Genomic DNA, 27569 nt, shown 5'->3' on the forward strand with positions numbered 1-27569 from the left:
TCGAGGGACACAATGTCTTGTAAAACATATGTACTTAATATAAGGGTCATAAAACTTATTAAATTAAAACCTAGGTTAAAAATAGGAAGAAAATGTATGCTGCTGTCTAAAATAGCAATAATTTCCCTTTGGCCTTTCCCTTTCCAAGTAATACGGATTCTTTTCAGGAGGAAAAAAAAAAAGCCAACTTATGAATTCTTCATTTTGTAGGGCCAAATGCAAATCTCTTTTAACTGCACCATGCATTTTAATGGGCAAGTGATATGACAGAAAATAGAGGAACAAGAAGATAAGATGTTAAACCTTGAAAAGTGTACCTGTGTCTAGGTTTCAAGGAGGCTTTTTTCCTGAGCCTGAACAAGCCCCGTTAGTATTAGCTGGTGTCTAGGGAAAAGAGCTTAAGGGATATGAAGACAATAGAAACAATGTCTTTTAAATAGTTGATCTGGCTATGGGGCAGCAGTGCCGTGAAAAGGGGGGCACAGGACATAGAATAGCTGTTCATTCAGGGCACAGCAAAATGTCTCTGGACAAAACCTATTTTTGTTCAAGCAAAGTTTGGGGTGTACAAAATCCATGGAAACCAGAGAATTTGAAGTCAAGATTTTTTTAAATTGAAGTTTAGTTCATTTACAATATCATGTTAGTTTCAGGTGTACAGCAGTGATTCAGTTATATATATATATATATATATATATATATATATATATATACATAAATTCTTTTTCAGATTCTTTTCCCTTATAAGTTATTACAAAATACTGAATACAGTTCCCGGTGCTATACAGTAGGTCCTTGTTGGTTATCTGTTTTATATATAGGAGTGTGTATATATTAATCCGAACCTCCTAATTTATCCCTCCCCTCCCCCTTTCCCCTTTGGTAACTGTAAGTTTGTTTTCTATGTCTGTGAGTCTCTTTCTGTTTTGAGAGTAAGTTCATTTGTATATTTTTTGATTCCACATATAAGTGATATCATATGATATTGGTCTTTCTCTGACTTACACTTAGTATCTTAGTATGATAATCTCTAGGTCCATGCATGTTGATGCAAATGGCATCATTTCATTCTTTTTTATGACTGAGTGATAGTCCATTGTATATTTGTACCACATCTTCTTTAACCATTTATCTGTCGATGGACACTTAGGTTGCTTGCATGTTGAAGTCAAGATTGACCTCTATTTGTGCCTCACTCTGCTGCCTGTGGGCCACGCTGGGATAGAAATTGATACATTACCCTGACAAACAACTTCAAGGGTTTGGGACTGAGGGTGGTCTCAACTTTTTAAGCACTTGTACCCCTTTTTAATCCACCCAGTGAAACTATGTTTGAGTTTATCTTCAACATGACAGCCATTTTCCTAGCTGGTGCTCCTTGGTATAGATAGCACTTTAGGAATTTGAAACCAAAATAAATATCAATTTCCTTCTACTATACTCACACAGGGATCTGCTGAGAATTTTATCTTCATACAAAAGCCTTAAGGCTGTTGAGAAGGAGCTATGCTTGGTCATTTACCTGTTTACTCTTAAACCCATTCCTACCCTTTCCTTGCTCTTTTGTATTTTAGGGGGCTTAGCCCTGCAAAGCACATTGCCATCTGGCTTCTACAAAGGGAGATTCTGAGCAAGGAAGAGCGGAGACTGGGAAATCCCAACCCCTCAACCTTCAACCTGCTTTGGAGGTGGTTCTGGCAATGGCAGCATCTCCTCTGAAGTCCCAGAGCATGCCCCCTTCCCTTTGTCCTGTAGGTCTAGGGGTAGCAGTGGCTTCCTGCTATTGCCAAGCTCTTGGTGGTCTCCAGTTAGCCTTTCAGTTCTTCCAACGCTTTTGTAACTAGGACCCTAGTTTATATCCCTCTGTTGAAATACCTGGCAGTGATTCAATTTTCCTGACTCAACCGCAGCCGATGGCTTTTTCGTTTGCAGTTGTTGGTTCAAAAGATAAGAGATTCTCTTTGAAGTCTTCAGGCTCTTTTTTGGCCAGTGGGTAGGCTCCTGGGTCACAGTAGTCATTTTGGCAACTGGCACTCTCTTTGGTAGAAGTGGAACAAACAGTTCAAAGGCAAAGTGAGGAAGTAAGAACCATGTAAGGGCCTTATAGGAAGTATATTTTAGGGGTATAAGAGAAGGCACATTGAAGAGGCCATGTGAACATGCTGTTGACCTTGGCTAACTCCCCTTAGCTGGATAGCACTGAAAATGGAGGCTTCCTATGGCCCTTGAAAAAAACTCTCCTAAAACCCCATAATACATTTTTCTTTTGTCCTTGAAGTCCTTTTTTTCCCAAATTTTGTAAGTAACTACAGTGCTAGTGTAAAAATAGCCTTGTTTGAACTAAGATGAACAATACATACATGTACACTCAGAGGTCCAACTAACTCCCTTCAATCAGTAGAGGAACCCTCAAAATCATACACCAGTTTCTCTCTCTTTTTCCCCTCTTTCTCTATGTGATCACATTCCCTAACAAAATTAAAAGTTGTTTTCCATGATACAACTTCATAGGTTGTTGTCTGGAATGAGTTTACCCAAAAGAGTTCTAAATATTGGGGGGACAAAAATACCCAAACCCCAAACAAAATAGCTTTGCCATTCAAAATACCATCTTGCAGTCTGACATTTGCAGAGACCTTGGGAATATAGCATGTGGGGACTTTGATCCTGTTTCTCCGGTGGCAGCTGGGCCTGGTCCAAGCAGCCCTGCTGCTAACATTCTCATTGGGTGAGATGAGTGGAGCTGGAGGGGACATTATTTTTGCTTTTAGCCTCAGAGGCTTCACCATTCAAGAAATTCATACTGGCTTCAGCCATATTTTCATCAGGCTCTTAGTAAGGCTTGGGAAATCTTGAAAACAGAATGCTCATTTTTAGTGAGTTCTTTGAACCTACTAGTTTTATGAAATTTAAGCACATTATTCATTGTGTAATTATAGATGAAATATTAGAGAAGTGAACTAATTATACACAGTGCACTCAAGCCCAATTAAACTAGCCTCTGTGGTGAACGTAAGGGTATTCTCTCTTTCACTAATAAGAAATACTTTCTGAACAACAGAGAATAAAATCGTTAAATTGGATATGCTGTAGAGATTATAAATATCCTATTAGCATATAAAATGAAGATTAACCTTATTTAATCACTGCACACCAGATCATCAAAAGTCATATTGAACTCTGGTAATGTTGCTGTATCCATTCTGCAAAATAATAATAAAAACCCACTATTAATAAAAATAGCTCACTAGATGCTATTCTCATGTGCTAAATTAAACTGTTGGAGAAACTCAAGTATTCCCGTAACTGCTTAACAAAATAGCAAAACTACTTTTACCAATTCGTTGTGATATGATGGCTGATTCAGATTTATGTCATCCTAGTGGCTGGGAAAAGTGTGTCTCCCTGGCTGGGCAAATTAGCCTACTGCAAAATAAGTAAAATATACAATTCATTCCAGCTAGCACCACAAGTGACCTTTTGAAAATGTAAATTAAGTGATTGCACACACCAGGGTGTGTTGAAAATGAAAATGTACGTGCTTGAGACATAGTGCCACCACCGCTTCGGGTATTAATTGGCAGGCTCTGAATCCAGAGATATCTGTGTTTTAATCGGAGTCACAGGAAATTCCACTTGAAGATACTCATAAGCCTTGTTTTTGTGATAAATAATCAGGGCTGGGCAGAGCAACCTCTGGAGTTTAGCAAGAACAAGGGATTATTCAATTTCAAGTTATAATATTAAAAATATTGGTTATGAGAAGCAACAAGAAATCAGCAAAGGTGAAGGCAGCAAATTTATGTATCACTTTCATGGATTGTGGTCTTTCACAGCTGAAGGACAGAAATCAGTGAAGAGGGGTAGGTGGCTAATGAACAGATTTTGTTGGGATTGAGGGAAGGGGCTGAGTCAATCTTTCTTCCTCTTTCTTCCCTCCTCCCTCCCTCCCTCCCTCCCTTCCTTTCTTCTTTCCTTCCAGTTCTTGTTTATATTCCTTCTAAGATTTGATAGCTGTTTTTCTTTCATTGTGAAAATCTTCAGGGAACTGGAATATAAACACATTTATAAACATTGAGAATGACTGTGGCCATTACAACTTCATGTTCCTAATTAAATGCATTTATTTTGAAAACAATCAACATGTACACCTTCTTTTTGGTGGAACCCTTCCTCTTACTTTACTTAGGTGTCTTGCCCAAGAAAACAAGTTCAGTCCAAATTTCTATGAAAACTCAGATGGAAAGAAACTGAGAATAAGCTGGAGGTAACAGGTCTGGAGGGGGCAAGGCAGTGCATGTTGTCCCAGACTTATCAAAATAAAATGTGATTTGATTGCATTATGTTTGATGCTAATGCAAAGCAAGCAAAGTGTATGTGCAAGAGAGCTATAGTAGCTTCTTTTGCATCCTGGGACCAAAGCTTGCCAAGCCAAGGAGCCTTTCTTTCAGTTTAGTGCCATCCACTGTTTGGGTTTCTGTCCAGGTTTCTTTAAGGCCACTGGCACAAAAAATATATATATATATTTAGAAAATCTTCTGTGGCTTTTTTATGCTATGGAGAGGGCAACGTGAAGTGAGTACAGTGTTAATAATAATGGCTATTTTTGCCCTTTTGGACAAACCAACAATTAAAGAGTTTCAGCTTTTATTTTTGTTCTCCTTAAACCCAATTAAAAGTTACTTTGCCTTGTAGGGGCCATTTTTACAATTTATTTGAAGTACTGGGCAACTAAAGAAAATCCTATTTCTTCAGATTTTTGATGAGATTATGGATTTGCCATGACAATATCACTTTAAATAGACTTTTTAAATTTTCCCCAGGTCTAGATTGCATAGAGCATTTTAGCCTGGCCTCCGAATCGTTGTATTATGGGTAAACGGTTTGGTTGTGACACCGGACCATTCTGACTTCAGAAAAGCAGTAGACAGTGTCTAGAAGAAAAAAAAAGGTCTTTATTGAGATGATCAAAGGGGACATAAAGGCAAAAACTGACTTTCACTGAAACAGGTCTGGGGACCAGGCCTCCAGTGTCCTTATTGTAATTCATTGCTTTTTTCTAGGCCCCATGATAGAATTCTTCCATAACAGACAGAGGACTTTGTGAAATTGTAAATGAGTATGACTTCAAGCACTCTGTGGAAATGTATTCTCCCCCTATAGCCCATACATTATTTCTGCTTAGTTATGGTGGCTCACATTTCCCGTAAGTATCAGAGAGAACTTAATTCAACTCACACCGCATCACTTTAAAACTGTGCAGCTCTCTTAATCAACCTTTGTATCAGACACAAATGTGCAGTATGACCTAAGTTGAAAATGCCTCAAAGTGCTGACTCAAACTGTTAGTGAATAAAGGCTAGTCATTACCATTATGACACTAATGTGATGCAAAATAAAATTGAGTTGCATCAGCTGAACATTAGTTTGCAAAAATATTAGTGGTTGAAGCCATTTTCTGTTCATATTTTATTTATGCTTATATATATCTATATGTGTACATATATTTATTTATTTATTTATTTGAAACAGCCTTGTGACAAAATTTTTAAGTGTGGAAGAAGTTCCTTTTTTTCCTTTTTAACATCTTTATAGGAGTATAATTGCTTTACAATGGTGTGTTAGTTTCTGCTTTATAACAAAGTGAATCAGCTATACAGATACATATATCCCCACATCTCCTCCTTCCTGAGTCTCCCTCCCAAGTTCCATTTTTAACACTGACAAAGCCACAAGATTAAAAGTAGATCATATGTACATCATGGTCCCCCCCGCTATAAGATGAAAACATATTGTTGCTGAATTCTTTTTTTTTTTTTTTTTTTCTTTTTTTTTGCGGTACGCGGGCCTCTTACTGTTGTGGCCTCTCCCGTTGTGGAGCACAGGCTCCGGACGCGCAGGCTCAGCGGCCATGGCTCACGGGCCCAGCCACTCCACAGCATGTGGGATCTTCCCGGACCGGGGCACGAACCCGTGTCCCCTGCATCGGCAGGCAGATTCTCAACCACTGCGCCACCAGGGAAGCCCCTGAATTCTTATTAGAATATTTATACACATCTAAGCAATAACATGAAAATTCTCACCTTCCCCTGTACTTTGGTGGCAGTTTCCAAGATTTTTCAACAGCTCTTGTACTACTTACTATTTTATATCACTCACAAATTCTCTGACTTTTGTCTTTTTGAATAAGAAGGATTTTGAATTTCTTTCTTTCCTTACTTGACAAAAAAAATTTTTTTTGAGATAGAAATATGTACTCAATATACATTGGTGATATTACATTTGAACAAAAGAAAGTAAGATATGGGACTAGAGATTATTTAACCTCACCCCTACTGATAATACTTTATAGAATGAAGCATAAGTTGTCTTTTACTTATACAGTTTAGATGGTTTTGAAAAAAAATGCATGTGGTTATTTAATTCTTATACATCCTAGAGCTAGTATTGGTTTCAACCAATAAACTGATCATTCATAATTGAAAATAAATCAGCATGAATCAATCTTTCCTAAATTAGGGAAATTGTCCCCATGGTCAGTCAAAAATTCTGCCCTGTATCCCATTTGGGATCTCCTGAATTCTGAAAATTCTGAACATAAAATTTATACATTAGTGATCAAATACTTCTGATTTTACTTATTTAACAGTGAGAACAAGCCAAGCACATAAATACCCAGGAGATAGATTGTTCTTTGAAAATTTCAAGGACAAGAAGTTTTGGCTATCAATAAATTATTTAACATGCTTCAGGTTGAGAGAGTATATATCTTCATATTGTATCACCATAAACAATCGGTAGAAAATACAGCTAAATAAAAATGCTGGAAAGCTTCATTCATTCACTTTTTAGAAAAACAAGTAAAACCTTAAAGCAAGATGTGTAGAAATTTGCTGCTATGTGATAACTTTAGTGTTTCAGTCCATTTTATATTATGTAACATGTGGCTTGGACTGTTTTTATGACCTCTGTTTTATTTCCACATTAAGATCATCCAGATTTTAACAAAAGTAAGTTTGAAAAATCTCAAGTGGTCTTTGCCAAAACCAGCACTCAGAAGCATGATGCTTCCACACACACGCACACAGACACACTCCCACGTGATCCTCTAAAAAAGAGGATCATGGTTTTTAGCTAAAACCCAATTGTTCTTATTTTTAGGTTACAGGAGGGAAAAAGGTATGTGGGTGTGATGGCTGCAAATGTATTGCCAGCCTCTTAACAGTTCATCATTCTTAAATGATAGAAGTGTAGTAGCACCCTTCTGAGAAAAATCTTTCCTGTGGATTTTACTTTGTCCATGCCAGGACAAATTGCGTGCTAAGTTGGAATAATTCTGACATGGAAGACACCTCCATGACTGTCCTTGGAATACTGAGGAGCTGACATTCCTCTTTGGAAGATGAGGGGAGAATGTCCCCTACCCTCTTAATTGATGATTTACTGTGCTCTCCCCTGGGGCCACAACTGATGATCTGTAAGCTTGTTGAATTTTGAAGTAAATACTAAATATAATCAATATATAAAAATAAAAAAAGAGAGAGGAAAAAATGCAATGAAAATTTATGACCTTAACATTCCTTCAGGGTCAAGCAATTTATCAAATTCTCTCACTTTCTGGTTTCAATTACACAGCCATTGTGGAAGGAACTTATTTTAGCAGGTTCATTTGCCTCAGTGGGGAATACAGGACTTTGGCCTAATGCTTCACCTTTAGTGCAGGCCATTTGAGCCTTAGAACAAATACCAATCATCACTCTTTGGAAAAAAGAATCTGCATCGGCGTGGCCTATTGGAATGGGGTTTCTGTCAAGGTAAACGGTTGTCGGCAATGACTGTGGTAGAGTGGCGATAAATCCCATTTTATTGCTGAAAAATTCCAGCTTCACTCCATGCCTGACAGCTCCCACATTCTCATACCCATTTGGGCAATTTCTGCACTCTGTCCATCTGGTTCTCATTACCTCTCAACCTGCCTGCGTCTGATCCAGAAAAAGTGCAGGTCAGAAACAGGGGAAAAGAAACTGAGGTGATGGACAAAACAGAAAGCAGGGGGGTGGCCCTTGGAGGTCGGGGTAGAGGTGAGGGAACAACAGGAAAGGGGGGATCCCAGCTTAGGCTCGGACCAGTCGCTGGAAGGAGCTGCTTAGATATATTAGAGAAAGGTAATGACAGAACCTGAGCTGGGAAACCAGAGGAAACTGTATCTTACATTCAGGCCTTTCAAAGGCACCTGCTTTGGGGTGGACAAGAGTGAAAGAATGTGGTAGGTATGGGTGGATGGGGACAGACTAAAGGACAGTCCAGCCCATCCCATCTATCAAGGCACTCTGTCACAGAGTAGAGGGCCTGGTCTAGAAGAGCGTCAAGTTCAGCAACAAACAACATGGAGCCTGGAGCCCCATGTACACAGCTGGTATGCTTCCAAATATGGGGATAAAACTCTGCTGGAGATTCAGTTTGGGTTCAAGAATATAATTCTTTTAGAAGAAGAAAACTCTAGGGCCACCAACAGCATTGTCTCCCTTCATTTTTCTAAGAAAATTATTATTTAAAAACGAATGTGTCCTAATAGGTACATTTATGGGATGGTTTATTCATGGAATGACAGGACTAGCAAGTGAGTTGCCTGGGTATTCATAACCCCAATGACATATATGGTCATTTTTTGGAGTTGCTGTGCATTTATGCCTTTGGAAAGTTAGCCTCATTCTCTGAAACTGAAATCCTTTTGATCATAATTGCTTCTGACCTAAAATTACCCACCGTCGCTATAAGATGCCTCTTGGGGACAAAGAAATAAATACAGTAAATATCTGATAATAGATATAAATAATAAGCCCACTTAGACATTATCCTAAATTAGACTAGGATGAAACTGTATAACTATATATGTAAAGATATAAATTTTTCTTCTTATTTTGATGGGGTCATTATAGTTAATACCAAAATAAAATTTGGAAAGTATATCGAAGTACAAGCGATGAAATAAATAAAAATATTTTTATTCAATAAAAATATTAGAATCAGATGAATGGTTAGATAGATGGTGGTTATTTCACCACTTGTTCTGAAGGCAATTTTGCAATTTTGTCTTAAAACCAGGTATGATTGTGTATTCTTAAATATGTTGGAGAGCAGAGTCATTGCTACGATTTGCAGGCAGAATCTCTTATACTAGATATGTTTATACAGACAGTATGTCTTAGCGCTTTCTGGATCCCAGGGGTACAGAGAGCATTCCAGGACCGCAAAATTCACTTTTTCACAGCCAGACCTCTGACTGCTGCCATGCATATCTCGGTTTTATTGGTTGAATTCTAATATCAAGATGATGTTAAATTTTAGTTACTGAGCCAGACCTTGCAGATAAGAAATACTGGCTTCCAACGTTTAAGATTTAATTTCAAAATTTTCGAGTCATGTAAGTGCAAGAGAATTTCTATAAAATGTAATTACCTGAAATTGTAAGTGAACTCCGCATGAGATATTTGAGTGGAAAAGGAGATCGTTTATAAAATTTTAAGTTAAAATGACTAGACAATTTGGAGTGAAGTAAATTACAGATGATCAAAAACAGAAGTTTATTATTTGGCAACTTTAAAGTGAATACTTTTAGTCAACAAATACAACTCTGAAACAGACGTTTTCTTGTATGCATATTAAAAGGCATAAATTTTTGGCTACTATTACATATCCATTAAAATGACCATAATATATGACATCTCTAATTTGGAAAGGAATTGCAGGTTCTTAGCCAAAAAAGAATCTCATTTGAAATTTACTTTTCTGGGCTGTACATATGTCAGAAAGATGCGATCATTGAAACTCCAAAGAATGTTTCTTTCTTTTAATAGCATAGCAGAAAATTAATGGCATGGGAGAGGGTAAAGTGACAATTTAACTTGATGCCTGATAGCTGTTTACTTATTATTTTGTGCCCAGATTTCAGTGTCCTGTAAAAGAAAAGTGGAAATAAAGAAGCCACAGCATTCATACGGCTTTTAGGGAACTTAAGACACGTGGGGGAAAGTGCCTAGAAGGCTATTGAAATATTTGCAAAACAAATCATTTACATTTACCTTTTGTGTATGTAAAACCCAGAGTGCCTACAAAGACAGAATCAACTTTAGCTGTAAGAAATATTTCAGCATCAAAATGGTTAATAGTATTATAGCTTCAAAAGAGCCTATTGGCTCACCCTCAAGGATGCCCTGCAGTTGTTGTTAAAGTCATCAGATGAAGTTAGCCTTCTCAGCTAGCCTTTAGATTTGTCTGCTAACAGTAAAAATACTATAATAAATCGGTAACATATGTTGCCAGGCAAGGAAAAGTGATATAAATAAAGAGACTAGGAGACCCAAACCAAGTACAATGTGAAAAGAATTTAACTTTCAACCTATTCGTTGGCTAATTAACATTTGAAAAGCAAGTTGAAAGTGTAACTGTTATTTGCTTATATTCTTCCTCATTTTTTTTTTTTTTTTCTCTTTTCAGATTGCATTCTTACCCAAATACTCCTTCGTGATTGCCTGTTTTGCGGCTTTGGGGTAAGTCCCAGTTTTCCACAACCTTAAGAAAAAAAAATGCATAACATAAAAGATGCCAAAAAGACTTATGTGTCCTGATGCATGGGTTTTGTGAAATATACATGGGTTTGTTGTTTGGGGGGGCGGCTAATGAAATAAAGAGAAGGGGTTTGTTTTCTGCAAGGATCCAAGACTGTGTGAAAGTGTGCATTGCAAACGAGTCTCCCATCAGGAAAGCCACCTCTGGAATGGAAATGACAAAGCTTGGAACACACACAATCAATTATTTTCACTAGCATTTAAAATATAGAAAACAAAATCTGCTTTGGGAATTGACTGAATATTTTATTTAGCTTTTTTATTGAGACATCCTTTGAAAAATGGCATAATATAAATAGTTTTACAAAGCAACAATATAATCAATCTCTAAACTAGAATATAAATCAAGGATTTCATTAACTGCTGGTAGCCAGTTTGAATTGTAGTCTTGTCCATAATGCCTATCTATCTATGTATGTCCGAGTTATATTAAAAACCTTTAAATGGCTTTGTAATATCAGCTACATCTAGCTATTATAATAATTAATGGTACTGTTTTATAAATCAATACATGTATTCTTGATAAATTCATATCCAGTTAATGGTGTAATTTAAATAAAAAATTAACGTAATAAAGGACATACAGAAACGGGCAGGAAATCTTTAAAGGTTAAGAGACAAATTTGTCTAAATTCATTTTTAACCTGTTTTGAAAAAGTTTGTTTAAAATCAGTGGAGATTTACCTTGTTTTTGTGAAACTAATCTTGTCATGTTTATTGGTATCTAGTATTGAATTTGTAAGATGTTTTCTTTTTTTAACTGCTAAGTTTTAATTACATACTTATGATACTGTGGGATGTTTTACTACCATTGTACTCGTTTTTTTTCAATAATTGAGTATTCTTTAGAAAAATAGAATAAAACAAACTAAAATCCTCGAACCATTCATGTATTTTCAATACATGAATGAAATGTAAATGCTTTATGTTTTTTTATATCACTAAATGAACTGTGCTGAAAATCTCCAAAGCCATATACAAATTTTATTTAGGGGGAAAAAGGACTGATTAGTTCAATGAATTTACATGTGTAAGAGCCAGAGTTTTTACTACTTTCACTGAATGAACATCCTAGGAATTTTAGAAAGAAAAGAAAAATGCATTGACGAGTCCACAATGTATTTTAACGCTGCACACGGGTGGAGAAACATTCTACAAAGAGTGTATTATTGTTCTAATTTTAAAAATACACACCAAAGGCATATTAAGGAATAATGAGATTTAGAAAAAGAACTGAATGTTGTAGGTGATCAAATACAATCTTAAATCTTTCCAAATAAAATTTCATTTCCTTTATAGAGGAAGCATTCTACACAAAATATCTTTCAGAATTATGCAGACCAGTCTGCCCTGCCATTCTCGGTGACATGGTGCAGAATGTTACTTTAATCCACTGAGCTTTTTCTGACATTTTTCTTAACATTGCTGAGCCTTATTTAGAGCAGCAAAGGAGATGTGTGCAGTTTCCTTTGACACTGATGGGTGTTTCAAAATGTTACGAGAGAGAGAGTGAGAGAGAGAGAGAGAGAGAGAGAGAGAGAGAGGAGAAAAGATTTGCTGCTAGTCATTTCATCAATAGAGCTACAGGAGCAATTACTATTTGTTAAAAGTTTCTATTTCAAATGAAGCTAAATTTTAAAGAAGCCTCATCCTTTTAGAAGAGCTGATGCTTGGAAGAGGAGGGGAGAGAACACACATTAGTGATTACATGTTAAAGTGTGCTCAAGTACTGGAATCATTTAAAATGTATTGTGTTTTTAGATGAAACCTACAGCAAAACCACTCCTAAGAGGCTTAATTTAGGTTTTATAGGAAGAACATAAAAAAGACCAGGTTACAGCCACACACTGAAATATGGGGTACATTTAAAATATCTTCATTTAAAAATGTATGTTTATTTTCCCTCCTGGGATCACTAACGTGTGTCTTGACAGAGAAAGCGAGGACATGCTACATTCTTAAAAATTATCTGTTAAAGGGATCACATTCTAAGACAGGTTTGAGCATTTTTATGACTACAGATAACCTCTTAATTATGTCGCTGCCTTCCACTTGTTAATCAGGGGCATTGAACACTGTTAACCAGCGAGTGGTAGCCTTTAGAAGACTACACTATTTTTAAGAATTAGAAACACTTTATTCCCATCATCATATTATCGCATGTATGATTTTAGCACTGCTAGAAACTTACCTGCTTGAAATACCAAACACCAAAGACAAGGTCTAGATGCCCGTAACGATGTTGTTAATTACTTCAAATTGTGCAGCTCATGAAAAGCTTTAAGAGATAGATAATTTTACTTTTCTTGTCTCCCCGCCCCGGTGCCTCCCCTACCTCTCACACAATTCCTATTTGAACCAATTTTTAGGTGTCTTCTGCCGCCACCATGCCGCCACCAGCGTGTGAGATACTCAGAGACCGTCTCAGAGAGCAAGGTATAAGTGGAGTAAATAAAGTCGTTTCACTATTGCTTTATCAACCCACCTAGGTAGTTTTCCTGCCAGCCAACCTGCACTAAGACCCATAAAATTATGCAATAGTGACTTCTTTGGAGGTTCTTTAATCAGATAATGGCCAGTGTTAGGAGGGAAGGACCCAGGGCGATGTTGCTGGCACTTAACACTGGGCTTGGTCATTACGTGTCTGGTAGAGACCAATAAACAGCTGATTATTACCCTATAAGGAGCCAATACTTTACATTTATCCTAGTTATTTTTTTCTTTTCTTTGCAACTTCTCATAATGGCAAGGATTTGTCAAGAAGACCTACGAGCAGTAACCTCACAGGCCCCTTAAAAATAAGAATCTTCCTAGCGTGAAATGATGCCTTTGGTGAAATGGTGAGAATGATTTTGGCTTTTACAAGAGCAGAGGTTTGATTACTTTAAAGCCCATTTCTTTCAAATGGGGAGAACCCCGGACACCATCCCTCACTCTCCTGTCCCCTTCTCTCTTCTATGACAGGTTCACAGGCTGCAACCAAGGGGTTTTAAAATGCAAATATTTATATTTGAACTCTGGCAATAACAGAGTCATTTTGCTTCCTCTGTTAGCCTGTGAAAATTGATGCTGCATACCTGGAACTACGTTTCATTTCTCTCTTTACACATGAAGATATTATATAAATAAAAGATAATTTATGGAAAGGAAAGAGCCATTTGAAATAATAATCCTAAATGTGACTGGGTAATCTTTTAAGGCTTTAAGAGTCAGAGATGCAGATTTCCACACTTTTAAGGAAAACTTGATTGCAACCGGGAAATGTGTGCTTTTGAACACCTATTGAATTTGAATGCCTGCGTGGGTCAAAAAAGAGAAAAGGAGGGATGAAAGGAAGGCAGGAGAGAAAAAGGTGTGAATTTTACACATGCTTTAAACTAAGGTATTCAACCACATGTTTAGACTTCTTGTTACAATTTTATTGACTCTCTTTATATCTGAATATAATTTTTTCACAACCTATGTAAATTGCGAAACAGTGAGTCTTAGAAAATGCTCTCTTGCCTGGGATCCTCATCTTAGTATGAACAGCACGATACCCAGAAGAAATGGACCCTAATTTCAGAACCTCATACAAAGCCAGGCAATTCTTGAGCCAAACAAACAAAGGGGGTGTAAGCGATTTCATTTATTTTGATAATCCTCCTCCTGCACGGGAGCATTTTGCTGTCTTTGTCAAAGTGAATGACAACAATTTGGCCAACTCTCTCTGAGCTGCACTCAACAGTGACAGGCAAATTATCAGAGGCCCTGCACTTCTTATTATCAGAGGAGAAGCCATCAGGGGGACGCATGGAGGATACCTCTCCCTTGTCACTATTTGTCAGTGGGACAAGGGCCACTGCTATGGGTAGCTGACAGGTAATTTCAACAATAACAATTACTCCTATTACTGGTGTCATAAACAATTCACCCAAGGCATGACAATAGCAAAGCTTTATAATTCCATGCCATATAAATAAATGCCAGCAGGTAACAAGTAATTTAGCTCCAATCAAGCTTTCACCCTGGCATTAATATTGTTATTGCAAGAAAATGGAAAATTGAAAAAATTCAATATGTTAATGAATTAAGAGAGGTTCAAGGGCTAGACAAGAGAGGTTGTAAAAGGGAAACCAAAATTATTATGGTATCATATTTGGTACCATGGTGAGGGCCAAACAGCAGTATAATTACTTTAAGATTAATAAGGGGATCAGAAGTACTGTTTGCCTTAGACTTGAGACCTGGGAAAAACATGACATGGACTTTCAAAATCCTCCTGTCTCTAATTTCTGAAGAACATAAGTAGAAATATGAGAATGTGTATATAATGTAGCATCTTGCTAGCTTGTATTTCCACCTGAAATATTTCACTGGAAACAGAGGCATGAGTACCAGAGGAACATTTCCATCTGTTTAAGGAAATCGCATCAGCATCTGCTTCCTTTACATTAAGTCTCATACTGAAACTATTTTAATAAGCCTATTTTTATCTGTGCTGAAGGTAAAGCTGAGAACCCCTCTTTGCTCTCCAACTGTCCACATTTTGGAAGTGGGCTCGATGATACAATCCAATCTTCCTCCGTAAAACTTCCTGATCAAATGAATTTACAATTTCACTATTTGTCTGGCAAGACAATGTGCCATCATAGTGACAGCAATAAAAGAATTTGAAAATCTCTAATTACAGGAGCTGCAGAGCAATTAACGCATGTCAAATTTCACTTCATTAAGTGCCACTCTAATTTTCCCTCTAAAAATTAATGGATTTTTTTCCTTTTGGTATGTGTGTGTGTCCCCTTAAGGCAATGTTGATTCAAATCTGCTCAAGATGCAGTGTTGCACAGCTAAGCATCTTCTTGATTACAATCCGCCACACTTCTAACTGCGCTCATTCTCACTGCCACGGATACTTTGTCAACAGTCAAATTACACCACGCTGATAACAATGCATAATGGTGTTCCTCCTCCGAGGCTGCTGGCAGGAGATGGGGTTCATAAAAATGTGATGTTTTCTTCTCAACTGTTTCTTAAGGAAGTTTGTAGGAGCAGGTCACTAGTCAGGCGTTAATTTTTTGAAGTGAATTCGTTAATTTCAAGAAAAGGAGTGAAATGATGGCGTACCAAAATACCTCATTGAAAAAAAAAATCAGGAGACGAATAAGGAATTGAAAATATCTGGAGCCAAAGTTTTGCTTAAACACTTTGTTCAGAGACATTTTCAAGAGCACTATTCTTGGTTAAATACCAGTTTTTTTTTTTTTCCTTTACTTTTGGGCTATAAACATTGGAAGCCTCTCTTGAACAGACAGTATTTAGATTATGAGAGAAGTTTGTTTAACTGACATATTTGCCAGAATCCTCAAAACATCACAGGACATGGAAGACAGATGACTTTTTTTAGGTCAAGACTGTATATTCCAGATAAATGTTGATTCATTTTAACTATTTTTTATCCTAGTTGCAGATCTGTGTCTGAGTCATCAGCCCATGAGAGGAATATTTCTCACTGAAAAATGAAAGAAACATAGTGATTAGATGATCTTACATTCAGTCTTTTTAGAGATCATTCACATTTTATATGTCTAAAACATGATCAGATCCAGAACAAAAAGGGGGAAATTAAACAAAATGCTCAATGTATCTCTTTGCAGATTCTTCAGGGAGTGGATAACATTCACATGGATGACATCCCAGTTTTCTCATCATGTAAGTATATTTTTGGTTATACGTTTTCTTTAAACATATTTATTCAGTAAAAAATTAAATTCATGGAATATACACTTCATTTTTTAAAAAATTCACAGGTTGAGTCCAGCTTTTCATTCACTGACAACTAACTCAAAAATCTAAAATTTGATACTTTGAGGTTTGTATTTCCTAATATGAAAAATTCCTTCCTTCTCGTAAGGCATGTTCTTAAGTGGTCTATTTCAAACAAAAGAAAATGACATTCCCCTTTCAGCTAGCAAATGTTAGATTCTCTCAAAGTCGATTGGGGGCTCACTTGGAAGTTTTGCCATTAGAGACACACAAATTGAATTATTTTCATCTCCCAAATATCATTCTTCGAACTTTATAAATATAGCAATACTAGGTTTAGCATGTCGTGTGGCTTGTTTACAAGTAAAGGTATCTTGATAAAAAAAACCAAGGTCTGTGTACTTTGGCAAGACAAAAACCTGGAACAATCTCATATTAAAACATTACCAAAGGATTGTAAAGGTATATTTAAAGGGAGAAAACTTGATTATATAATGCAATCCAGCAGTAATCAATTTTACCTTCAATATCTTGCTTTTGTTTTCCAAATGCTAAATAAACAATACATAATGCATCCCTCATCAGCCAAACCATGGAGGCTCTGTGCTCAAATAACAGGAAACATATTCAATTTTCCTAACAGAAGACAGTTCATTAAGCTGTGCCACATCAAATAAAACTTTAATTTCTCCGGCATCAGAGTCGCAATGAAAGCAATTGAAGAAGATGAGCCATATGGTACTTCTATCAGCAAACACATATTGCTCATTCCCCCAAAGTTTTCTAATTCTGCTCCCCAGACCTGTGTAATATAGATAATGTGCTCCGAGATCAGCAACCATGAGCTATCTAGTGTACACTTCTAATACTGTATTTAATGGGAAATAATGAATCATAAAAGCCTAGAGAAGACGTCTTTTGCTAACCTAAATCTCAGCTGTAATTTCATTGTTCTGTGCCTAAGATGCTGTTTGCCCTTTCCAAACAACAGCCGTTGAGCATAATTATGCTGCTTCAAACCTGGGCTGGCAAAAGCATCCCTAATAGAACCAAGTTTCTATTAACTCCTGAATTTCTGAATTTAATGATGCACTGACGCAGACATGGAGATAACCAAGCATGTGTCATTTTAAAACCCAAAGAAGCGTTTTCTCCTTCTGCTCTTTGGTCAGACTGCTCCATGCTTTTATATTCACTCCCTCCTCCCCACCCCCTCTCACCCCTACCCATGCAACAGGAGTGGCATGATTAAAAATGAGGAGATTTTCTTGTTATTAGCAAATTTGACATTTGTCTGATGAAATGCACATAAAATGTGAAAGCTACACAGTACTCAGAAGAAATGTCTCCGCTCCAATCCAGGCTCCCAAGATGAAATAATTTAGGTAAAGCAAATGTAAAGATCCTCGTACATCTTTACTCAGAATGCTAGGATTGGATTATAAATGAAAGAACCAAATATTGCTGAGCTTTTAGAGCGATGGTATTTTGACACATGAGAAGCGTCTAGTGTTTCATCTCTCACCTTAACTGCCTTGATTATTAACCTAAACATCATACATCTGCTCAAATGCAGCAATTTCTCTGTCCTGGGTCCAGCCTGTCTTCCCGCAAGCGATTGGGGTTGGGGCTTAATTCCTTTTTAGAGAAAAAAAAAAAATTTCCCCCCCAAATAGGTTAATGATTTTAGCTTTTCCATTTTTAAAGCTCATCAAATCAATATTTTCCCAACACAATGCTAATTTAAAACACCATCAAATAACACTGCGGATACCTATTGAAAACGTATTTTAATGGTTTTGTTTGTTTTGGCAGCAAACTAACCAAGGACGATTAAATTAAAAAGAGACTTTTAAAAGTTAGAGATTGCCTTTTTAACGCTTATTAAAATCAGCATGTTACATGCCTGTCTTTGAATTAGCTCTACACACTTGATTGCCATCATTAAAACTAGTTGTTTGGGTGCTGCTCTGTGATGGCTCAAACCCTTCCTCAAAGCCGATTCTTACTAGTTATTAACTTGACGTCTCTTTTCATTGAAATTAAAAAGAAAAAATTCATTCTGGCCCGTGGAAGAAACAGTCACCAAAACATGAAATAGCTCAGCAAGACAGCAGTATGAAACTATGAAAAGACCAACAGGTAAAAGAACTACAGTCACATCTAAAACATATTCAGGAAAAAAAAAATCACAACGACAACACAGAAGCAGTCCATTGATTATATTTCATGAATGCCTTAAAACAAATGTTTAAACAGTTTTCTGAAACAGTGCAGAAAACCCCTGCATGCTCTGCTGGCTTGAAATGACAATGGCCTATTGCAATGTAAAACACGCTGGAGAATAAAAAGGTGCTTTTTGTTACCATTTTATCAAAGCTGTTCATCTTCGAGCTGCAGGCAGCATTTTGCTGGAATTGCAGATATTTCTCTGTCCAGGCTCTTTTGTGTGTGCATCTCATTTGCATATATTTATCTCCAGCTGAGGGTGCTTTCTGCTCATTAAGGTCTCCCTTCCCATGATTTCATAAGCCAGCCGCTAAGAGGGATTTCACCTGTGGTGACTGAGAAAAGAGGGGTGAAAAACTAAATTCTTCATAAAAAGGAAATCTTCTGAGTCTCTTCCCCTATAAATGGGCACCATTTGTGTTAAACAGCCTCTTGTCATGATAGATGCCTCCGGAGGTCAGGGGTTAAAGTTGATTGGAAGGTCAGCAGTAAAACAACAGACAAACCAGACGCCAAACTGGTTCCTTAGCTGTCGGTGGGAGCTGTGGTGCAAACAGGTCTTGAACCTTTTTCAACCTCTAATAAAACAGGGGATGAATCTGAAGTGGATCAACCAGGCCCCTGAAGCAGCAGCACAGAAAAACACAAATAATATCAATATCAGGCAGCCACAGGAAACAATGGGGCATTTCTCCGTGCTACGTGCACGCTGCTATTGTTTCAAGGGCTGGGGAATTAATTCCACTTATTTATTTAAGGCGTGTCAACTCACTGCCTAAACCTGTTTCAGTGTCAAGATGAATAAAACTTTTATGGCTCATAAAATAGAGCCATTCATCTCAATGCTCTTTGTGGTGCGTGTTTTTTGTTTTTTTTTTTCTGGCACACTGAGCTAGGCCTCTGCTCCTAGATGGTTACATCTGAACTGTTGCTATGATCCACACCATATTAGAGAACAAAATGATTTCACCGGCAAATGGATCTCAACAGAAATGACACAGGAAGGCATTTTAGCTGCGATGTAATAGTCCCCAAATTCCTCTGAAATCCTCATCATGCACTTGCATCTGTTTTGATCATGCGTTATTGACAAAGCAGAAGTTTTGTTATTTTAGAGGAAAGTTAAAAAATGATAACAAGAAGAAGTTAGTTTTCTGGAATATCATGCATTTCATTTGACTTTAGAAATGCAACCTGGTTAGGGTAGCTGTTTCCCATTCAGCACATTTAGCCCAAGTTTTCACTGCTGTGTACTCAGTTTGCCCTGATGGAATAATTCAAGTGCCTTCTTTAGCTCCATAGCTTTGAATTTTATGTTTAATTTTGAACAGAAAATGCCAAATATAAATGGAAAAGGAAATGCATTTCAGCGCATTTTTGCATTATACATTTTTCAAAGTTCAGTTGTAGAATCAATTTTACTTTTGATTTCCTACTGATGACTTTAATACTAATATAATACTAATAAACATGTTAACATTTATGAAGTGCCACACACAGTGCTGAGCACACACATGTTCTCATGCAATTGTTAGTGATAATTCAATCCAAGTCACAGAAACCCATTTAGAATAATAATGATACTCTTCAGTACCCAGAACATACCTTAGAAAACAAAAAAATTCCAATCAAACAATATCATTCTAGCAGATGCTTTAACAGGGAACATCATGGGAACCAGATTGCTTTATATTAAGATGAGCAAAAAAGAAACAATTCCATGGCATTTCACAGATTCTCCAATCACGGGTTAAATCTCATACATCACAGCTCTTTGCTCTGTTGCAATGTAAATTGATTTGTGGGTGATTCACTTACTCTGTTGTCCCAGTTGCTTTGCTTTTGAGATCTCCAGTGACTATTGTAGCCTTTACTTATGAGGCCAGATTATTTCTAATTTAGTCAGTCGGCAGGTCAGTTTTTCCACATGCATTCCAGTTTTTCCAGCAAGTAGATTATTTGAGGAGAGCCCAAACAGAAGTTGTGCTTTCACACTTTGCTCATGGGTGAAGATGTGGCCCTGGGGAAAGAGGGGTTCAGTTTTTGGGTGCCAAGCACTGCTTAAGATTCAGCTGCTCTTTCTTTCCCATTTGAACTGGTGCGTGTACCAGAGCTCTGCATAGGGGTGGTCCCTTTACCAAGCAGCCCTGTTTGAAAGTGGAATTGCTTTCAAGTGGCCACCAGACCCTGAGAAAAATATTTCAACTCAAAATTGATTAGGTTTTGCTAATCTGTGGCAATGTGTTCTCATTTAAGCGCGGAGCAGGAGATTTTTCTTCTATAACCCATTACAGTTCAAAAAACGCAAGAAGTCTTGCTTCACACAAGACGTTCAACTTGTGGTTGGAGAAATTTTCCAACTTATTAAATGTTGTTTATAACCTCCTCTTTGTACACCCTCTGCCTTCCCAGAGTTCCCTCTGTATCCGAGTTACCAACTTTCTTTCTGACCTTTCACATTAAATGTAACCCCACTCCCATCTGGCAACCTAGACCCTCCAAGTGACTAGAGCAAAAATACACAGTTTACTCCCCCCAAGTCTGCACTCTTGTCCCTCGTTTTTCTTTTTGCTCTAATCTAATCACTAATTCTTAAGCTTGGCCAAATAGTTAAAAATGTTAAGTGCTAGCAAGGCCGTCTACCTCCCCCTCATATCTGTCTCTGTTTATGGAATGGGCTCAGTTTCCTCCTCTTCTCCTTCGGCCTCGGGTCTTCAGGTCAGAACACTGTAAATACACACAGCTCTGGCTCGACCCATAAATCTGAGCAAAGGGCAGGCTTATATATTCAGATAAGCACGGGTTGGAGCGGGAACATGGGAGGAGAGAGAACCAGCAGAATCTGACGCTCCGCAGCAATGTTCAGAAAAGAGAAGTGAAAGGCCAGGAATCTTTAGTGGGGAGGGAAAAAGATTTTTATCTCGAAACATCTCTCCTTATTTCTAAAGGATGAGGTTGGCACTGCTTCCTCTTCTTCTTCTTTTTTTTTTTCAATTTTTTACTTTTTCCACATTGCTGATACTCACATCCTTACTGAACATATTATCTTAGAGGTAATCAAATTAAACAATAAATTTCATTTATTTCCAACGTCCTTTTTCCTTTTTAAGTGTATTGGCTTGTGTTTTGAACTTTGTGTATGTGGGGGGCGGTGTGTGTGTGTAATGTGAATTAGAGACCTTTTCCCAGAAATTCTCTTCTTCTGGAATTTTTCAAACCTAAGGTCTTTGCCTAAATAACCATGTTGTTAGTCACCACATTGAATCCCAAAATAAAACACAGCTGAAGGAGCTGGGAATGACAAAGTGATACATAAATGCTTACGTAGCCTTCGGTCTTTAAAGCTTCTACTTGATTTCCAAGTTCAAGTCTTTTCTGTTGGGTTTTCAGATCTCAAGATTTTCTGTGACTCCTGAAATACCACCCACCCTTCTTGGGAGATGTGCCCCTTGTGGACATAGATATTGTCGCAATAGAAAATCTTGAGCCAGGGGACCATGGCTGAAAGCGTACTTTCTACCATTCATCTGCCCTGACTCTGCTTTAGAGACCATGAATCACCCCATGAATTTGCCTCAGTCACTTAAGAATCTAGGAAATGTGGCACTTGCTTTGTTTTCAATCCATGTTTTATATTTTATCATATACATATATACAATTTTTATCTCATTTCTCTAGGTCATTCTTTTGGCAAATAGAGAACTCATATTCCTCAAAAGGACCTTCTTTCCTTGGGTTGAGATATTAGTGACAATTCCATGTAGGTAAGAGAACTTTATGGGAAAAACTGCCAAGAGAGTAGTAACAGGGCTGGCTGCCCAGACCGTTTTCTATGTTCTAGCCCCACCTTTGACAAATAGAAATGATAATAATAATGATCACCATTTACTGAGCACTTACTTTTGGAAAGCAATGTGCCAGGTGCTTTATATGCATATTAATTTAAATCCTTATAACAATGTGACAAATGAAGTATTATAGTCTCCATGAATGAATGAAAAACTCTGGTTGGAAAAGTGAAGAAATGTCTCCCAGAATGTACATTTAAGCTTAGCATTTGAACATGAGTCTGGCTCTAGAGCTCTCTCTTCTGAACTGCCTCTCAGGGCCTCAGGTTCTGCGTCTTCAGGATGTGGGTCTTGGGTGGAATGGAGTCTATTTAGCAGGGTATTCCATGTCTGGGTTGACTTTCTCTGCCCACACCTCTCCTGAAGCTTAGTCCTGGCATTTTCAACAGCCCTCTGGTGTCATGGCCTGGCTCTCACAGACCTCCTGCACTCATGTCTGAAATGGAATTCATCGATTCCTCACCCAACCTGCTTCTTCTCTGTGATCCACGTAGTGTTCTCTGGGAGCACCGTCCACTCTGCTCTGTAGTTCAAGCTCAAGGCTCTAGCTGTCTCGGCTCTCTCCCTTCTCACCTGCCATGATCATCAGCCCACCTGGCAGAACAGGGACACATGCAGGAGACATTACTGTCCCACTACCTGGGTTTGAATTTGGCTCCCCTATTTACCAGCTGTGCAGCATTGGACAAGGTGTTATATTCCTCTGTGCCTTGATTTTCTCATCTGTAAAATGGGGTCCGAAATACTACTTGTTTCATAAGGTTCAGTCTCCTGGTATTGTTTGACTGAATTGTTAAAATAGCCTTCAGACTCACTTCACCAGAGTTATCATTATAAAATAATAGCCATCATACCCTCCTGCTTAAGAAATCTTTGCTTCCCTGTTGCCCTCAAGCCTAACTATGGAGTCAGGCAAAGGCCTTCATAATCTCCTGCCACTGGCCTTTCCAGGGTCATTTTCCACCATGTCTGCCTAAGCAATTTGCACTCTGGCAGCAAAAAATTATACATGTCATACGCTTTTGTGCCTCGAAACTTTTGACCGTGCTGTGCCCTCTACCAGAAATGCCCTTCCTTTCCATTTCTGCCTAGTGATGGGCACTTATCTTGTATGGCTCAGTTCAAAAGTCACCTATTTTTTAGGGCAGCATAAATTGAGTCAGTCACTTGTAGAGTGTATTCCTCTGTTTTGGAACCTAACACGTTGAATTGTAATTATATGCACTGTCATTATATGCGCAGTAACCAGTAGGCTGGGGACTCCTGTGGGCAGAGGCTGTGTGTTTTCCAACTTGATGTGTTTTGTTCTAGAGCCTCATATATAGTGGGAGCCACCAAATTTTGATTAATATATAAAATGTCATTCCTCACCCTAAAAAATGACTTAAAGTAAATAAATGTGTATCAAATGCCTGTAATGTGTTAACTAGTTGAATTAAATCTTGTTAGCTTGAGATGAGAAAGACAGTGAACTTGCAACAAAATTAAATTAAAAACTCAAGAGCATTTAGGAGTTTGGGATTAACAGATTCACACTATGATATATAAAATAGATAAACCACAAGGACCTACTGTATAGCACAGGGAACTATATTCAGTATCTTATAATAGCCTATAAGGGGAAAGAATCTGAAAAAGTTTATATATATGTATGTATATATATATATATATATATATATATATATATATATATACATACATATATATAAATAAAACTGAATCACTTTGCTGTAAATCTGAAACTAATACAATATTGTAAATCAACTATACTTCAATAAAAAAAAAACTCAAACACAACTCTATTGTTCTTACTGTCTCCAAGATGAAGCCATCATGTTTTTTCCTAGTACACGTTAAATGTTACATTTTTTCACACCTTAGGAAAATATGATAATGGAAATTCTTTAGAATATCAGTGAAGTCTCTATATTTTGTATATTTCATTAGAAAAAGAGCCAGTTTTTTCCTTATGTGCCTTTACTCTAAGCATAATACTTCATGGGAGGCAGTATATGAGTGTTTACGACCATAGGCTTGGAAGCTAGAATGCCTGGGTTTAAGTCCTGGCACTGCCACCTACAAGCTGTGTAATTGTTGGGAACAGTTTTCTCAAAGCCTGTTCTCTTACCTGTAAAATGGGCATCATAGTAACATCTACCACAGAGGGTGTTTTGAGCATCCAATGAGTTAGTGCATCTAAACACTTAGATGAATGCCTGACTTACAGTAAATGCTCAATAAATATGCTCTGTTATCCAGTTGGTGTTTACAGGAGAGTCGCCTGGAATCCTAGTAGAAAGGCGAGGTCTATTTCATCGTCAGGGCACAGTGCAGAGAGGCAGGAGAACCTGGAGAGATGATGAATTGGCCCATTCACCTGTGCAAGGACTAGGTATCCATTCAGACATCACTTCAACACATAAGCAATTTAGTGTTTCTTTTTGTCATTGACACATGGAGCTAAATCTAGGAACAAACCCAGATTTTAAGTTAGCAGTTAGGACAGTTGGCTCTAGAATCATTCTGCCTGGGTTCAAATCCTAGCTCTATGACATACTGGTTGTGTGAACTTGGGAAAATATTTTTATTTCTATAAGTTTAAGCTTTCTCATCTGGAAAATGAGGGAAAAAAGACTAATTTTAACCTTCTACCTGTTGTGAGAATTAAATGAAAACAAAACAACTTGACATGCTTATCACAGTGCCTGTTGCATAGTGAGTGCTTCATTTCTGTTAACCACTGTTTTCTTGTTGAAAGTATCATTGTAATGTTTTTACTATACGATGTGCTTTTTAAATTTACTTTATTGTGAAATATATCATGCCTGTGTCTTGCTTTTTTCATTCAATGGTTGCAACTGGACTGATGTGGATAGTTCTTATTCCATCAGTTTCACTACTGTATAGCATTTTATTATACCAACACCCCACAATTAATTGTGTTATTTTTTTCTATTGATGGGCATCTGGACTGTTATTGATCAATTTCTATTACAAACATGGCTGCATAGAACATTCTTATATGTGCCCTGGTGCACATGTGAAAGACTGAAAGACTTTCTTTAGGAAGTTAAACCTAGAGTTGAGATTGTAGGACCGGTGAATATTCAAACTTACTAGGTAGTGGTAAACTGTCTTCTAAGTAGCAGCTCATGAAGTATTTTTTGACAGAAGATCATTACAAACGTATTTTGGGTCCTCATAAAGATTACTGTATGTTGTAGTCAGTCTCTAAGATTCTATGGTTTCAAAATAAAATCCAAATGAGCCTCTTCTTTTGGTATTCACACCCTCATGTGGTGCTCTCCCACACCGTACCAAGGTTGGTCTTTGTGACCAGTAGAATATGGTAAAAGTAATGGTACGTGTTACAAAAAACTGTAGCTTCTGTTTGTGGCATCCTTTCTCTTTCTGTCTCTTTTGCATCTTTCACTCTGGGGAAAGCAGCTGCCATATTGTACAGCTCTATGGCAAAGTCCATACGGTAAGGAACAGAGACCTCCAGCCAACAGCCAGTTAGGAACTATAGTCTACCAACAACCATATGAGTAAGCTTAAAAGTGGATTTTCCAGCCACTCAGGGCTTGCGATGACTGTAGGTTGGCTGTAGGTTGATAGCTTGACTAGAATCTCATAGGAGACCCTGAACAGAATTGCCCAGCTAGGTTACACCTGGGTATTTGATGCAAAGAAATTGTGTGAGATTGTAAATATTTGTTGTCTTAGGCTAAGTTCTGGGGTAATTTATTATTCAGAAAAGATAACTATACATATTGCATTAAAAGGCAAAAACTTCCAAGTTCCATTAAAGAATTTTTGAAATAAAGCAGGATATTAAAACAAATTTGAAAACAGATAATGAAAAGGTTGATGCACTAACAAATGTAGATGTTTTTAAATTGGTTGGTCATGTAAAAAAGCACCGTGAGGGTGGGAAAGCAAGGATAATTTATGATTTATAACCTGCAGAAACATGTTTATGTGTCTTCAAATTTTTAATTTGATCTGTATTATTAATTATTGGAGTCTTTTAGATGTGTGTATAATGCAAAATATTCATTATAACATAATAGCAAAATAATAGGCATCATCTAAACATACATAAATAAGAGAATCGTTAAATAAGTAGTATATCCATTCAATAGAGTGTTAGAAAGCCGTGAAAAGAAATATATATAAAGTAATGACATACTCCCAACATAATGTTAAGTGAAAAGGGCAGAATATACCCTACAATCAGTATAAAACCAACTCTACAGGGATTTAAAGGTGAAAGTGGGCATCTCTCAGTTGGATTGTGTGGGGTTTTGTTTTCTTCAATAAACTTTTTCTGGGCTCTGTAAGTTCTTTCTAACAAACTTGTGTTATTACTTTTATTATTAGGAAAACGCATTTACCACCTGAGGAAATTATTCTTGGTTTACTTTTAGCATTACAAGGAAATGAAGACCACAAACTTCTACCTTCAAACTGGAGATAGCAATCTTATCAAACAAATACCGACAGCAGAGCACCTGTAAAGGTTCTGGATGCTGCTTCAGGTTGGCTGGCTTCCTTCTAAATCATCTTGGTCTTTGGACATAATCAAGGTCTTTTATCTTGTTATAATTGATAATCTTGTTGATTTTGCTTATATAAACAAATGTAATCTATGTGTTGTTTTCTTGACATCAGAGCTTCTGAAAGAGAATCTGAGGATAAATTCATGGAATAGTCTAAACATTCATGTGACTACAGTTTGTATTCTTCAGCATCTGTTCATGAAATTGAGAGGAGGAAGAATGAGGTAGATGAGATTTCACGGAGAGGCAATGTGGTGGTGAGGGCTGCCTAAGACCTTTGAAAATGGGAAGTGTGTTTGTCTAAGGCAGCCAATGGTGGCATAATTGAAGTAAAGGCTTTGTTAAGTTGAATGGGGTCTAGAGTCACTGTCTGAAAAATGGTGCTTCGTAACAGAATAAATAAGAATTTTTTTTTTTTTTTTTTTTTTTTTTTTTTTTTTTGCGGTACACGGGGCTCTCACTGTTGTGGCCTCTCCCGTTGCGGAGCACAGGATCTGGACGCGCAGGCTCAGCAGCCATGGCTCACGTGCCTAGCCGCTCCGCAGCATGTGGGATCT

The 27569-nt window shown here is 37.4% G+C and overlaps 1 long non-coding RNA gene across 1 annotated transcript; it reads left to right on the plus strand.

Annotated features, from left to right (window-relative positions):
- The first annotated feature begins 3707 nt into the window (after positions 1-3707).
- Positions 3708-27023, plus strand: LOC132502147 (uncharacterized). Its single transcript, XR_009534400.1, has 5 exons — positions 3708-3863; positions 10498-10550; positions 12998-13064; positions 16265-16319; positions 26881-27023. It is a non-coding gene; the product is annotated as an uncharacterized LOC132502147 (long non-coding RNA).
- The last annotated feature ends 546 nt before the right edge of the window (positions 27024-27569 follow it).

The sequence above is a fragment of the Mesoplodon densirostris genome, chromosome 14 (genome assembly GCF_025265405.1).
Source record: "Mesoplodon densirostris isolate mMesDen1 chromosome 14, mMesDen1 primary haplotype, whole genome shotgun sequence".
Lineage (NCBI taxonomy): Eukaryota > Metazoa > Chordata > Mammalia > Artiodactyla > Ziphiidae > Mesoplodon > Mesoplodon densirostris.